Genomic DNA, 18,130 nt, shown 5'->3' with positions numbered 1-18,130 from the left:
CACAATTCTCCCCGAACAATCCTGCCTACGACGCCATGTTATATTGCTGGGGGAGCAATAAAGCACTCACCGTGAACTCCTGATCACAAGAGGCCGTCAGCTTGGTCTCCAGTCACTATATAGCGATGGGGGTCACGTGTCTCCTAGACGTCTAAGCCGTAGCCTAATAGCCGTCTAAGCCGTAGCTTCCAGTAGCTATAACTTCTAGTAGTCTATTTAGCCTGTGGTTCTTTATTCCTGAACGTGTTACAATATGAATATATAACAGGCGTCATTGCAGAAATAGCCGCCAGCCAGAAGTACTAAACGTAGCCGAGCGCCACAACTTCTTTAATATCATCGCCGGGGCTTCGAGTTTATTGCCATTGCAGCAAACTTCTTTACAAAATTATTCAAGGTTTTCACAAGTTATTCTGCATGGCTTCGTCATCGCAAAAATCTCTCCATCAATCTCTAATATCGTAGTTTAGGACGATAATGATTCTGATCTGGACACTATGGTATGTATTTGATTTGCAGTTCAGATACGTTTTTCCATGATTAACTGCGTTAGTTAATTCTTTTGTTGAAAAACTGATCGCTTTCATTAAATACTTCAGCTATTGTTTTTGTACTTCCTTAACACTTATCAATTTTTTTTTACTGCAGATTGAACATAAAACATAACCTATTCTGATTACGAAAAGTAGAGACAAGTAGTAATATTCATCAAGGCAGGAATATTGGCAGAGAAGTAACCAGTCAACCTAGACCCCTTCAACAACAACTCCTTGATATCGCTGCAGCAAGCATGTTTATATTATATATTTTATTTCATGTATAGATATATTATAATTTATTACAAACTTGAGTGTAAAGTTAAAATATTTCAAATACAAATAGAATTTTACAAACGATGAATGGAGTAAATGTAAACAGTTTAGTCCATATGGCGGTTGTCTAGCAATAAAATTAAACTGGCACTCTTGATAAGTGAATACTAGCGTGTAATGGTGCTCTCTGACTAGTTATTTTGGTAATAGCAGCTCTATATCGCTGTCACTGTCTTGGGTAGATGTTAAAGACGATTCTCTCGCCACTACATGGCTGGTAAGGAAGTTATCATCAGAACTCTCCTCGTTGCTTACTATTGCGAAGTTCTGCCGGTTGGCTAAAGGTTTGTGCTCGTAAAGCCTTTTTTTCTTTTGTTAAAACATATATAATCTCCTCATTAGCACCTGCGGTCACTTCTACCTCAATTTCAAGACCTCCCTGAATGATTGGTGATCTTCTAAGAATGACATCTGCCACCCTTGCAGTCATTGTGCCTCCGTGTATGATGAAAAATCTCTCTCTCACACTAAAACAAATAACGAAGCGATAGGGATGGAAAAATAAGTATTGCCTTTTACCGAAGAACCAAAGTAAAGTTCAACTAATTTAGTAAATGGTTTTGAAAAAAACGCTATACTTACCACAAGTTCTTGGTTCATCAAATGCCTCCAAATCGATGAATATTCGTGAAAACCTCTGAAAGTAGCAAAAAATGTATAGCTTAGCATGATAGACTCGTAGTTGTAAGCTAAATAGAAACCGAAACATGTGGTGTGCGCATGCGTAGGGTTAACTCTATTGCTAGCTGCAATAGAGTTAACTCATTATAGAGAGTGACAGTGTTCAGCCACGAATAAATTAATCCGCGAATATGCATAAAAAAGGCAGTTTGCGCGAAACTTAACTCCGCGAATAAATTCATCTTGTAGGGTAATAGCCGGAGACCGTTATTGATTATTGGTACGGTATTGCTTTCAAAGTTTTAACGAAAAAAACCAAAATCTTTGGAATTGGACAACGGAAAAATTAACTTATATTGATATAAATGAATAATTATTAATACGATTTTGTGGGCACTTTTTTACTAATCAGTTGAAATTATTGGCTCGTAAAGAACAAATGACGTCAAAGTGGTGGTCAAATGGAGGTGCCGTTCAATTGGAGAGTGGCGGTCTATTTTTCAACCTTTGTCTCTTGGTGACGGTCAATTGGAGGTGGCGTTCAAATAAAGGTGGCATTCAATTAGAGGTTTTACGGTACAGTTTATTTTTGTAAATTGCTAGCTTTTTGTATGAATATCTCTAGTCTGAATTTAATAATTTTTGTGCAACATGTCAAATTTTCATTTCAGATGAGCTAGGTACTACAATTCTCAAATGTTACCACTAAATTTTTCTAACTTTTTCAACTCTGATAAATAATTTCCAAATATGTGATTTATTGTAGTTATTGATATTTATAATGGTGTATCTCTACCCTGTCCTTTTTTACCAAAGCTGCTTAAAAGCTGCTGACTTTACTTTTAAATACTGTTTATTTGATTACTGCCCGTGTGGTACTCCCTATAATTGCACATGGCAGGCATTTTACTGTTTCCATTATTCCAGTAAAGCTGTAATCTGATAATTTTTATAGGTCGGCTCAAATATAGTTTAATTTGGACAAACTCAATTTCTGAGTAATAGGAACGTTTGTCAATGTTCTAGGTGTTGTAATGATGTTATATTGGTTTACCAAACAAGTTGTGTGACAGCAAACCCTAAAACTTTAGAAACGTTAACCTTTTTACTAACAATATAGGTGTTCAAGGTAACAAGCAAGCTCTCACTAAAGCAGTTTGATATCCGTTTGCCATAATGAAGTACATTTTGCAACGTAACGCTCTGATATTCAACATAAGAAATATATTAAGATGCAGCTTCTACGTAATTTTGTTGTATTAATTTGCTTGCTAGGCAATTTTTGATTTGATAGTCTATTAGGCTAATGGAGCCAATACTTTTTGGCAAGGAAACAGTAAGTATTGCCTGCCCAGTTTAACAAAAAGGGTTAACATGTCTAAAGAAAAAAAAACATACTAATAGTACGTTGCTAGGTGCATACAATATTTTACTTAAGCTATTAATGGTTGTCTATGTTTTTAAAGTAGTAGCTAGTTGCTAATTTGCCAAACAGCTGAATAAGTTTTTCTTTGAGAAAACTTTTCCTCTCTGGAATATAATCGATAGCCCTTAAAACTCACTCCAAAACAAAATCTCCATGTTTAGCTAATTGTCCAGTATAACTGTTATGGCCGTATGTAGGTCCTTATGTACATTAAAATTACATTGCATTTTATACCGTGCATAGTACGGTAAACCTTCAAATATTTAGCCTGCAAGAAAGCACTCGTTTTGAATACAAAACTCAAGTAAATAATCATTCACAATCTGAACCATCAATGAGCTTGAGGTGGTGTATGTTAGTCAGTGGTGATTGTAGTGATATTTTCTGTCAGAAAAGGCTGGTGGTTGATAACCACATGTAGAAGGCTGAGGTGACTAAAGAGAAAGGATTTGCTATATTTGTCAGTTTCTACAATGTTTGTACCAGCAGACTTGACAAACTAATCGATTTTTCTTTGTTTGCATTGCTAATGTTTTGTACAGAGGATAATTTCTCTGATCTGTACAATGATGATGACTGTACAATGTTCATAAAAGTGCAGGATCTTGCTTTTTAGTAACAAATAAATGTAGTGAATAAGATTATCAAATAGTTTCTATATAAGAGAGAGCTTGGGTTTGAGAGGCACTGGTTATGACAGACAATGTCCATCTTACCCTACGCCAAGACTAACATTAACCATTTAGCGACCGCGCGGTTACGATAGAAAAACCACTAGAGTAATGAGCAATAACTGGCGCAATTTGAGCTTTTGACATGACCGCATAGAAACTCCAGTAACATGCAACAAAGTTGTGGCAATTACATAAATTAATATGCATGGGAAAGCTGAGAAAATTTTCTACAAGCTGATGCTTCTTCTATGTAGATAGCTCGCAAATACTTACCAACAAGAATCTCAATTTGCTGAAGCTATAAAATGTTTATTTTTGTATATCATTTACAATTGTATTTTTCTAATTGATATAAGTAATTGACAATGTTGTATAAATGATACTTGCATAGATTCATATGTTCACAACAATTTGCAAAAAAAACTGATCGTTGAAGAGCATTGAACGCGGAGTTACAAGCTCCGTTGCAATGCAGAAACGCATTTCAAAATTTTCAGCGCGTGACCCTAACAACCTGCGAATAATGGAGGCTTGACATGGTCGTCTAAACTTGGCTATAACTCGCATGCGAATTCGCATGAAGCTATAAATGAATATGCATTTGAAAGCTTGGAAATTTTTCAACAAACAGCCATATAATCCCTGTACATCGGCTGGGAACACTTTAGTCACAAGTCAGATTTGACGAAGTTGTCGCCCCTCTACCACGAAATTTCGATAACAAGTACATTTTTAGAAGCAAAATCTCGGCCAAAACCGGTTCATGATAATCATTTGCAAGGTGTCATACGTTTACAAGAGTTTGCAAAAAAAATCGGTTGTCCAAGCGCATCAAAAGTTGAGTTAGATGTTCCTGTGCATTGCGGGTGCAGACCTACGAAATGCTCATGACGCCATGGCGATAAGCAGTGCTACAGTTACCCGACATGGCTCCTCAAACTCTGCTATAACTCTCGTGCTAATTGACATAAAACTGCAAATGGATATGCATCTGAAAGCTGAGATATTTTCCTACAGACTGAAATATTTTCTTCTAGGCAGCTTGCAAATACTGCAACTTTAGATCTATGTATTCAGTTATTATTTTTTTACTGTCAGATTTATACGTATTTCTTGAAACTGTAGATTCATGTAACAATTTCGCATATAAACTGATCGCATGGATGCATGTGTGCTGCAGCAAAGATTAACTGGTTGTGCACTTAAAGAATTGAGTGGTGAGCCTGTATTCACACATTTGGTAAAGCAGCAAAAGACAGGAAGCAACATTTATTATGAGCAGAAACGGCAAATGATGGAGAAATCCTTCTGCCAGATGGCAGAGCAATATTAGAACTAAACTCTTTGATTAGATGTGGCCCTGAAGAGGGCCGTAGGCAACAAAAACAACATAACATACCAATGCACAACAGCTACAGGTTTTTCGGTTTTTATACGCTGAGACATTGCTCGTAAACCGACAAAGTTCGGTTTTGGATCGCAAAGGGTTAGTGTGTTCTCTCTCATTGAATCTTATACAGGTTCACTATCATTAGCCAATGTTCGGTAAGTTGCAGTCAAAAGGTTATTGTTGTTATGGTCCGTCTCTGTATTACAAAATGTGTTTTGATATCAACTACTTAGCTTGCTGACACCTGGAGACAAGTGTTTAGCAACTGAATATGAGTCTGTTATGTTGGCTTACCCAAGCTTTTTCCACCATTGTGTTAGTAAATGTTTCATTACTGAAGTCATAATCTTTCATAAAACATGCGCTGGAAAATAATCGCATCAGAATGTTAATAATGTAATGATTTTATTGTGGGTTACACTATACTCTACCATACTGATCTATTAACAATCACTGTTTATCTTTGTAAAATTTTGCAACTATTATTTAAAACTGGACTACTTGCAAAGGGGATACAATCTAACACAAACAGCTAAACAAAATCTCATAACTAGCATCCCTGTGTGCTAATCTATAGTGAACCTTACTGGTCTATTAGCCTGGGTTACTGAACTGCATCTGGTTACTCATTGACTCTGGTCGTTAAAGTTACGTCCAGTTTGATGAGTGTCTAAGTTCAGTTCTAGCTATTCGCATCAAACATGAGACTTTAAATATATTGTAATTACCATATCCATTACCAGCTGTACAATATTGGCTGAAATTCGGTCTTTTTACCACAACTGTTTTATTAACACTTGCACTTACAGTTTGTGCAAATATTGCTGGTGTTTCTAGAGTGTTCGCTTGTTGAACTCTCTTGTTCCTTTTGGCACTGCTTTTTATAACTACTAATGCTTAGGCTGTTTATATTAAATACTCATGCAGCTGTTTTCCCAATTCTATTTTGATACAAATCACTTGCAATTTTCATGAACACAATGTGAGCTTTCAGCATCATTGTGTTTTTGCTTTAAGCAAAAATTACAGAAAATCCCTTGCCGCAAGAAGGAGGCTTAGAAAGTGATATCAATTAGTTGATTGGTGAAGGAACAAGCTCTAGTTAAATTGTTATGGTTGAATATGAAGATGGACAGCAAGCACAAACATTACAACTGATAATGCACTATTGCCTTAGAACAATACATCTACATTTGGGTTAAATTAGCCTGTATTATGTTACCTATTGATATTGCTGCTAAAATACATGTAGCTGGTGACACCGGAAGCATTGAGGTTTGTAAACTTGTTTTGATCTGTTCCTATTTCAGTTAAATACACAATAACAATCGGTAGTTAGGTGATATAGAAGTACAACAGACACAGCATCAACATTTGCTTGGAACCAAGATGCAAATAGAGCTTCAATAGCAACCAATCAGATAGGTGTAGAAAACACAAAGTTTATTGACAATCCTAACACATGTACAGTTATAAAGCGATGTATGCACAATACCCCGGACCATATCTATTTGCATACCATACTCAGTTGAACAGTTATACAGTTGTATACAGTTATACAGTGATATGTTGAACAGCTGTGATCTGATCTAGCACAAATTTAACTGACTCCACATTGATACAGCATTCAATTGACAGTGCATTCAATAGTGAGCAAACCAACTTTAGTTATAACACTACTGTGAAGTTTGTTAAAACATGGCGCTAGTACAGGTACTATCATGACTAGCTGTACTAGTTAGAAGTATTATCATGGCTAGCTGTACTAGTTTAGAGTGTTATAATGATTAGCTGTACTAGTTCAGAGTGTTATCATGACTAGCTGTACTAGTTTAGAGTATTATCATGTCTAGCTGTACTAGTTTACAGTGTTATCATAACTAACTGTACTAGTTTAGAATGTAATCATGATCAGCTGCACTAGTTTTGAGTGCTTTCATGACTAGCTGTACTAATTTAAAGTGTGATCATCATTAGCGATACTAGTTTAGAGTACTATCATGACTAGCTGTACTAGTTTAGAGTGTTATCATGACTAGCAGTTTCAGTTTACAGTGCTATCATAACTAACTGTACTAGTGTAGAGTGTTATCATGACTAGCTGTACTAGTTTACAGTGTTATCATAACTAACTGTACTAGTTTTGAGTATTATTATGACTAGCTGTACTAGTTTAGAGTGTAATCATGATCAGCTGCACTAGTTTTGAGTGCTTTCATGACTAGCTGTACTAATTTAAAGTGTGATCATCATTAGCTGTACTAGTTTAGAGTACTATCATGACTAGCTGTACTAGTTTAGAGTGTTATCATGACTAGCAGTTTCAGTTTACAGTGCTATCATAACTAACTGTACTAGTGTAGAGTGTTATCATGACTAGCTGTACTAGTTTACAGTGTTATCATAACTAACTGTACTAGTTTTGAGTATTATTATGACTAGCTGTACTAGTTTAGAGTGTAATCATGATCAGCTGCACTAGTTTTGAGTGCTTTCATGACTAGCTGTACTAATTTAAAGTGTGATCATCATTAGCTGTACTAGTTTAGAGTACTATCATGACTAGCTGTACTAGTTTAGAGTGTTATCATGACTAACAGTTTCAGTTTACAGTGCTATCATAACTAACTGTACTAGTGTAGAGTGTTATCATGACTAGCTGTACTAATTTAAAGTGTGATCATCATTAGCGGTACTAGTTTAGAGTACTATCATGACTAGCTGTACTAGTTTAGAGTGTTATCATGACTAGCAGTTTCAGTTTACAGTGTTATCATAACTAACTGTACTAGTTTTGAGTATTACTATGACTAGCTGTACTAGTTTATAGTGTAATCATGATCAGCTGCACTAGTTTAGAGTGTTATTATGACTAGCCGTTGGAGTTTAGAGTGTTCTCATAACTAACTGTACTTGTTTAGAGTGTTATAATGACTAGCTGGACTAGTTTAGAGTTTTATCATGACTAGCTGTACTTGTTTATAGTGTTATCATGACTAGCTGTACTAGTTAAGAGTGTTATCATAACTAGCTGTACTAGTTTAATGTGTTATCATGACAAGCCGTACCAGTTTAAAGTGTCATGATGACTAGTTGTACTAGTTTTGAGTGCTATCATGACTAGGTGGAATAATTTGGAGTGTTATTCTGACTAGCTGTACTAGATTAGAGTGTTATCATGAGTAGCTGTACTAGTTTAGAGTATTATCATGACTAACTGTACTAGTTTAGAGTATTATCATGACTAGCTGTACTAGTTTAGAGTATTATCATGACTAGCTGTACTAGTCTAGAGTGTTATCATGACTATCTGTCCTAGTTTAGAGTGTTATCATGAGTAGCTGTACTACATTAGATGGCTATCATAACTATCTGTCCTAGTTTAGATTGTTTTCATGGCTATGTGCAGTGTTATAAGCAGAAAAGTAATGAATAAAGTTTTCTCAAAAACTTTTATGGGTTACCTATCAGTTAGCTGTTATCTGTTTCGGATTTTATAGGTAAAAAAACTGACAAGTTTTTTCACCTAACAAAATTTTAGATTCTTTTAGGTGAACAAATTACAATATACACTTAATACGTCATCAAATTGCAGAAACCTTTACATTGTATCACTGATATCGTGATACTAATAGATGTGAGCCTTATACCATGGATAAGGAATCAATGCCTTGCCTCTGATGGCATACTCTGGGGTTTGCTTATAGAATCGTAAAGTGCCCGTCATCTGCAAAAGATAGTATATCATTTGGAAGAAGAGACCTCTGGGCTTTTTTTTCTGGTACAAAATCAATTATCAGAACAACTTCAGCAAAACCCACCATATATGGAAATAATGTCACAATTAATTTCCGCTAGTATATTCTTGGTGCCCTGTTGTTTCCAATTTATTTCAATGGCTCACAGATTAACATCTGGTAAAATCACCATGGTCTAAACCCCACTTTCTAAAGATGTCCAAGCAAATTTTCTCCATCGGTTACTTAGCTACATGAAAACAAGTAAGATAGTTCCACCTCAACAGCGAATAGAACTTCAGTCACTAACCATTCAGCTCATAGTGCAAGTGCAACTCCATGCAACAGCCTTCTTAAAATCTTATCATCATATTTCTTGCAACCTCAATGCTTAGTATTTGGATATAATGCCAGTGTCGTTTTACGTTATTAGTATTAGAATCTGTGATAACAGTGCTAGAGATATGGTCATTATTGTGAATCAATCAATACACTCATACAGCTGAATCATGTCTTTAAACACCAATTTCATTATAGTGCTTCTTTGCGACTCTATTTAGCTTTTCAACAGTTTTATAGTTGCAAATACTGAAAGTTACCTTTACGAAATATTGTTTTTTTTACTGCTGTGGTTTTTGTCTTCTCTTTTATTCTAGTCCACTTACTGTATCCATCAATTTCTCAATAGTTATATGTATTTATATAGCTTTTCCTGCTACACATGTTTTTAATATAAAACTCTCATTTTTTTCCGCTACAATATTTCTTTACACTATAACATACCGTATATGCTTAGCATTTCTCAACTAAGATGTTTATACGGGAGCTGGAGTCTAGTCTAGTCTGGAGTCTTTTTTGTGACTATATTTACCTTTTTTAACAGTTTTCTAGCTGCAAATACAGAAAGTTACTTTTACAAAGCATTGTCTTTTTATTGCAGTGTATTTTAGCTTCTCTCTTATTCTAGTCCACCTACTATATCCCTCACTTCTCAGCGGTTTTATGTATTTATATAACATTTCCTGCTACATAAGTTTTTAACATAAAATTATCTTTCATTTCTTCTACAATATTTCTATACAATACAACATACAATATATGCTTAGCATTTCTCAACTAAGATGTTTATACAGGAGCTGGAGTCTAGTCTGCCATAGCATAAGAATACCAAAACAGTGCTAAATGATGGTTATTTGTGGAAACATGGGAGACAATAACTTTAATAGTTAGCAGTGACTTAGACCAGTTTTAATTTAATTTCAGCTAGACATAGTCTCAATCATCCTGTGTTAATTATCACTTCGTGTGAGGTGAACGTGTATTGGTAAATTGTCCCTCGCATTTAAAATGCATAGAAAAGGTTTTCATGTACTTTGGGTAGTACAATTTGTCATCGTTGCAAAATATTCAAGTTGCTAATTGATACAAAGTATGTGCACACTGAAGACGATTTCTGGTAAAGTTTGACTTTCTTGGAACCCATTTTTGCTCATATTGACACTCTGTTTTTGGAGTCTTGTGATTTACTTGGCTGTAATGGGGAAGCTTAGTTTACTCTATTACATAGTGTTTGATGTTATATTTTGCAAGGAAAGAGTGAGTTTTGGTCTAACAGATTGAGGAGAGCTGGTGAAAGTAAATAAATAGATCAATATTTAGTAAGTATTGATGGAATTTGGCTTCTGCCATTTTATTTCGATTGAGTATTTGGAGTAGAGCTTGTGAGAGTCAATGATTAAGTCAATAGTTAGTTAACACTAAAGTTAGTTAGATAACTTATATTTGATTAAATATATTTATATAACCGTTTATATATAATCTTTATATAAGTAAAATTTTCAGACTTATATCTAGTTTATATAACAATTTAAATTATATTTAGTAAGCAGAAATTGGATTCTGCTATGTTATTGTCTATGTTGCAGTTATTTTTTATTTTATGCACTCCTCACGCTCAGACAATTGATACGATAGGTTTAATAAACATTTTATTTCTTGTTTATTGAATTATTTTAAAAGTATTTTGTAACTTGTTTTTACTTGTATATCACATCAAAGTTTGCTTAAGCTCTTTGCACTTTTGATTATAATGAATGATATCGATTATTTAATTGTTTGTATTTTGTATTAATGGTATAACGGAATGTGTTCTACTGAATTCTAATATAGTATAGAATTCTATATGCCTTTACCGGCTAACTTTTATGCTATTGGCAGTTTAGTCATTTCAATTTTGTATTTTGATAAAATAGCTCAAGTTGTAAAGTCTGCAACTACCTCTGACAATTGATGCTACAACAAAGAAATGGAAAGAAAAGCTGGAACATTTTGATTTGATCTTAACTTTATTTTACCAGTATATGACAAAAACAAATCGGGTCTTATAGAAAAAAAGTAATATCCCGTAAAATCAATAGTATTCAAAGAAAGATTGCTGATATGTGGATGTCACAGATATGGAACAGCTAATATGTTGTATGGTGTGTTCAGTGGTTTTAATTTATCAAATGTAACTACGAAATAGCTGGATGGGTATGTAGAATGTAGGATGACATGAGGCAGAGCTGCTCTCAAATCATGGTGATTCGAATATTCGAATATTTGAAACAAATCATATTGTACTGATTTGACACAAATGGTGATTTGATTTGATTCGACTTGAAAAATTTTGAAAGTAACTTGATTCGATTTGAAGTTTCAGGCTGATTTGAAGACCTGATTTGAAAAATAAGTCAAATCACATCGCTATCAATAGCCTTGTCTTCTGCAACAGATCAAAACATTTTTACGACGTTTGCAAAGTTAGCCCGAACTTTGGCAAGAAATGCGCACCATCGATACCGAGGCTAAGCAATCGCCCGCGTGTCCCTATGCAGAAAAAAGAAAAGGACCGCGTGTCGTGTGTGTAGAAGAAATCAACATGAGCAGCTCTGGTAAGTTGTGGAAAAAGCATGTTTGTAGTTGTGGTGATGGCATTGAATACTTTGATGTCAATTACTTGATTGCTAGAAATTGATTGTGACTATCCCATTCTAACCTCACAGTCACTAATCAAAATAAAAATTACTTGTGCTGTGCTTACGGCATGAATGAATGAATAGAGTATTATAATATATAATATTCTATACAATACTATTCCATGCCGCGAACACATTAAATATTCACAGTAATGACAATGTTCATGATTATAAATATGCATTTTAATATAACTGGGTAAAATTTAATTAATAAAATAAATTAAAATTTTATTTCTTATATCAAATTCATTAGAATAATATTAACCCTTTAGCGACTGCAGGCTTACGGCTGGAAATTCCCCAGCGCACCAGAGCATTTACTATGGCGATTTTAGCCTTCGATACCACTGCGTAAAAACTGCATCAACTTTTATCAAAATTAAGGTAGACACATAAATTAACATGCATAGGAATGCTGAGAAATTTCTCTACAAGCTGATACCTTTTTTATGTGGCTAGCTTGCATTTGCTTTCTTGCAAAAAGTCTCAATTCGTTGAAGCTACGAGTTTTTTTTATTTTTGTACGTCATTTTCAATTGTATTTTATATTTATTAAAAGCAATTGGCAATGTTGTATAAATAATTCTTGCATGGATTCATATGTTCACAAAAGTTTGCAAAAAGAGTTAGTCGTCCAAGAGCATTGAAAGCAGAGTTATGAGCTCCGATGTATAGCGGGAGCGCCACTGGAAATGCTCGAGACGCCGTGTCCATAAGCAGCGCAAGACAGTCACCCGGCAAGGTTGCTTCAACTTTCGTGCAAATTGGCACAAAACTGCAAATAAATAGGCATCTGGAAGCTGAGACATTTTCCTGCAGAATGAGATTTTTTCCTCCACACAGCTTGCAAAAACTTTGCAGCTAGACATATATATATATGCAGTTACGATTTTTTACTCAGAGTTTTTTGCAATTCTTGAGACTTTAGATTTATGTAAAAATTTTGCATATAAAGTCATTGCACAGGTTCATGTGTGCTGCAGCAAAGATTAACTGGTTGTGTGCAAGAAGAATTAAGTTGTGAGCCTATATTCACACATTTGGTGAAGCAGCAAAAGACAGGAAGCAACATTTATTATGAGCAGAAACAGCAAATCATGGACTGCTAGATTGCAAAACAATATGAGAACAGAACTCTTTGATTAGACTGCTGCTCTGAAGATGGCAGTGTGCAACAAATACAGCACACCAATGCACGACTAATACAATAGATTAGCAAATGTATGTACAAAAGCTAGCAAAACAAAGCAGTGAAGCATTTGCAAAAACTAAATAAAATACCATCTGTATATGTATACATTATTATTATATAATTAATTATATTATATGTATAATAATATACTTAATAATAATTTATACACAGTCACTTACTAAGTGAAGTATAATACAGTTATACTTCGACTTACGAGCTTAATGCGTTCCGAGACTGAGCTCGTATGTTAATTTGTTCGCATGTTGGTGCAATTTATTTATATATAGAACAATTAAATATATTTTGATTGGTTTCCATACTCTGAGAAATGCAAATAAAACACTCAAAACAAGATATTGTAACATAAAGAACATGTTGGTTATTGTCCTAATTTACCACATGTTTTCAAAAAGCAACAAATAAAAAATAATGCAAGGAAATGTGATTAATTAAAATGTAGAATTAAATACATACAATAGCAGCTAACGCTAGTATTTGCCAGGGAGGGAGATATAAGTTATCCGTCATTACGACAGTTGACTTTAATAAATCTGGATTTTATCAATGTCTTAAAAGACAAACTTAGAAGCAAACCTAAAAACAAACTTTCATTTTCAACTTAACGTAATTAAAATTTCTTCGGTGTTCATAGTTTGAAGTTTCTCGCTGGTTAGCTAATTTTTCCTTTGTTTCGCTTTCACGACCAGCCGGCCGTTTTAAGATAAACCTATCTAAGGACGTTTGCCTTTGTCGCCCTTTTAACATGTTGCAATTAGGACAAACACAGGTGTCATCACAATGGGCTAATGCATGACCACTAGCCAACTTGTCCGAATGTCTAATTTTATAGTTTTGATAGATAGCACCGATCTTTTCACATAACATCGTTTCAGTACGCTGTCACCGGCCAATTGTTTATCTTTTATCCAATGCCTGAGCAGTCTCTCTATCAGCGGTCGTGAAGATCGCTGTGTCGTTTATAAACAATGGTTAGTCCTTTTGCGAACTAAACGCCCTGAATATAATCCTTCTGTTTGATAATTGTGGATGTATTTCTGTCAAATTGCTGAGCTAGCTCAATCACGCATACACATTTCGCATATTTATCAATAATTTTCCGTTTAATATCAACTGTTATCATTCGCTTTTTCTTTGCATCATCTTACATTTTACCGGCAAACTTTCGGTCAACGCACGGTACTTTTAATTGACATAATTCTGCATTGAAAATCGCGCACAAAAAACACGGTACAAAAGTATAACCTGAGCAGTTGAAAAATACAGCATGATGCTGTTCTCATAAAACACCTCCGGCATACTTGACAACTGACTCACGTGCTCGTATCTCAAACATGGCTCGTATGTTAGTGCTAACGCTTGCTTAAAAGCTGGCTCGTATCTCAAGTTTCTCGTACGTTGGAGCACTCGTAAGTTGAAGTATTACTGTACTTGAAACGGGATTTCCCTTAAGAGCACACTTTACACTTGAATGAAGTGTACCTGCACATTATGTAGTATATTTGAGTATATTTTCTATTGAAGAATTGTTCGAGGATCTCGTGACAGACTCATTCATAGTTACTGACGATGCCAACATAGATTCATATGATCTAGATCTACCTTGTATGTCTGTCTCAAGCCACTTCCGATAGTTATAAAAAATTTCTGTATGTTAATCATATATACAATACTCTCATCCCATGTGTGTTGCTGCACAACAATTGCATAGCTTCATTATTCTTTTTAGAATCTAGTCAACTCTCTCGATCACGATCAAGGTCACCTATCCAGGCCTCAGGATCTCATTCTCAAGATTCATTCTCAACAGTCACAGGAATTCCCAAAAAGCCAAATAGAGAACAGAAGATACCAGATGTAAGATATGCTCTGTTAGGGTTTTTGTGTCTATGTCTATGATTTATTTTATTTCAATCCTAGTCATATAATGTAACTGTGAATATCTGAAGTTAATCTGATATGTTGTTTGTTTTCTTGGATACTTAGATCCAGCTTGCCACCATGCCATGACCCTTTGAATCAAATCAGCTCCACTCAGTGTTTGTATTCAAGACATTAAACAAGGAAACTTCAGGCACGCTGATTGTTAGATGTTAGATTGTGACACCTTGGCATAAGAAAAACTTATGCCCTGCCATGTTGGGTTGTAGATAATACAAGCGTGTTTCAAGAATTATAAAGTTACAAAAACTGGAAGGGAGGCCACCTGCTTGCAATGTGATGGTGTTGTGAAGGATGGACCTACTGGAACAGGAAACTGGTCCCGTCATATTAATCGCTCTTATCATAGTAAATCGTAAGCTTACATGTACATAAAATGATAAATTAGAGACACTTTAAATCTACAATGATAAATAATAATAAATAGCTTGCTTATATACTGTGCCTCTATAATTTTTACCCCCTGGTCTATGAGTAAAACCACTCCAGGTGTTAGCCTTGCAGCTAACCACATGAAAGCACATGGTCCCCCCATAACCCCCTACCAGATTCTGCTACTCAAAAAAGCTGCCTAGAACTTGAAAAGCTGCCTAAAACTTTGAAATTGGAAACTTGAAACTTAGGAAATTAAACTGACAACTTCACCATGCAATGTCACTCATTTTCATATACATGTATGGGTACCCCAAACAGATTAGTAAATGTATTGGCTCAACAATCGCTAGGTAATTGAAAATTCTATTTCAGAAAAGCAAAGTATGATGAATATTTAAATAAGAAAACAGCTTCATCTTCCACACCAACACCTAAACTCACATCTTTCTTCGCCCCTGTTAATAAGTATAAGGCAAATGATCCAGAACAGCAGGCAATAAGAAAACAGCTTCATCTTCCACACCAACACCTAAACTCACATCTTTCTTCGCCCCTGTTATTAAGTATAAGGCAAATGATCCAGAACAGCAGGCAATAAGAAAACAGCTTCATCTTCCACACCAACACCTAAACTCACATCTTTCTTCGCCCCTGTTAATAAGTATAAGGCAAATGATCCAGAACAGCAGGCAATAAGGAAAGCCATTACATCGCTAATCATTGACTGTTCCTTGCCAATATCCCTCGTTGAGGAGGTTTCATTCCGAAAACTAATTGATGTCTGCTGTGGCTCTAAATATTCACACAGAAGCAGGTTAGTTCATAAGCACTATTTGTGACCAGGTCCTGGACATTGAATTCACATAAATCATTTTCAAAGGTTCATACCCCTTAAATACTTGCCTAAGATTTGCATATACAGTCAGTATTCACGACCTCTAGTCATGACACTCTTTGAAAACAAATTCATTCACACATTAATAAAACATATGGAATCTGGTTGCGAATAGGACCATTGTCACTGTTTAGGATAAACAATACAAACACTTTGATCACTGATTATCAGTACTTGCCTGGCATGATAACAATGCATGGGCAAAGTATTTAGATCTTGTGTTATAGGCTAAAGCCGGCTTAACTATTTCATCCTTGTCCCCTATTTTTGCGACAAAACGTGTTCCAGGTTGCTAGAAGAAATTGACTCGTCTTTATGCTGCATTGATTGTATGACATAACATTGAACTTTTCTGCTGTTATCATAGAAATGGAACCATGGAAGGCATTAACAAGCAATATTGACAAGTTCTGGGAAAACTGACACAAGACCTGCAAAAGATCAGTAGCCTATCAGTGACTGTTGACATCTGAACAGATAGAAAACTACGATCGTTCTTGGGCATTACTGCACATTACATTATGGACAGTGAGCTCAAATCATCTCTGCTATGCTGTCAGCGGTTCACAGGTTAGATTTCATTTGGATGGATATTATCAAGTGGCTCTGTGTCTTGTGCAGATAAGGTTTCATTTGTAAAAATTAAAGGTGTAACCCAAATAGCATTTCCACCATTGGCACACAAGCTTATATGTACCCTAAATTAATGGCAAAGCTTATCCCAGAACATCTGATGAGGAGTGTATCACACACAGCTTCTAATTCTGAATATTATGTAAAGCAATGTTTGAAGTATAACTGACTTAAACTCTTTAATATTACCTACACTAATAATCTAACAACATCCCTGGCAATTAACAAAGCTCTACTGCAAGTCTTGAGTCATACATAAAAGTTTTTGAAAAGCTTCTGAGCTATTGATATGTTATGTGTCATAATCCTGATCTACCAGGATTATTTTTGAGTTTTGTAAATGCCCTCAACCACATTATGGGTGTATGATTTCTATTATTGTGTTGTTACAGGGCCACATACTGGATCCAATATCAACACGAATATCACTGATGTCTTAACTGAATTTGACATACTGGATAAAATCAGTTTTATCATATCGGACAACGCAGCCAACATGCTCAAGGCTTTTACAGTTCGGATTCCAGTGCCCGATGATACTGCAGTAGAGGAGGAAGAGGAGAAAGAGGAGGAGGACTCAGATGAGGAATGGGAAGGGGATGGCAGCCTTGATGAACTTGAGATCGCTGAAAATACACATCGGAGGTGCTTTGCACACAGCCTCCAGCTTGTGGTCAAGGATGGATTGATGCATTCTAAACAAAAAGGACTGACAGCACTCATTGGTAAATGCTGCAAAATATCATCAAAGCTCCATCAATCTTCAAAATTCAAGATAGGAAGTTTAATTGATGAAGCTGGACTATACATTCATTCCTTTTACCACAAGTTATGCCTTAAGGTCCCATACCGCGGTAGAAAGTCAATGAAATTGAATATGTGAGATACCAAAACATATTCTGCCAGGTTTGGGTTTAATCACATAACATCCTGCAAATCACACATTTGAACACAGATAAGATATTTTTTTTATTAAAATCTGTTTGATTTATCAATTGCACAATAATATAAAAAAAGAACATTGATTTCTGTTCAAATGTTTGATTTACAGAATGGAGCTATTGTATTGTTTGTGTTTGTTTTAATTTTTCCCTTCTCAGTAAGTATATGGTTGTGGCTAACACATGTGTGGTTGAATTATTTTATGCAGGAAGCTTTTGAAGCCAGGTTTCCACAGAAGAGTATCCCTCAAGTGAATACAACAAGATGGAATTCCTTGTACCTTCAAATTTCTAGGATCGCAGATTTATTCGCAGACGACCTGTCAGCTTGTTTTGAAGAGACTCAGAACAAGCACATCATCCTTACATTTAGGGAAAATATCATGTTGCTGGATTTT

Source organism: Watersipora subatra, chromosome 2 (genome assembly GCF_963576615.1).
Source record: "Watersipora subatra chromosome 2, tzWatSuba1.1, whole genome shotgun sequence".
NCBI classification, from domain to species: Eukaryota; Metazoa; Bryozoa; class Gymnolaemata; order Cheilostomatida; family Watersiporidae; genus Watersipora; species Watersipora subatra.
This window is presented reverse-complemented; position numbering follows the sequence as displayed.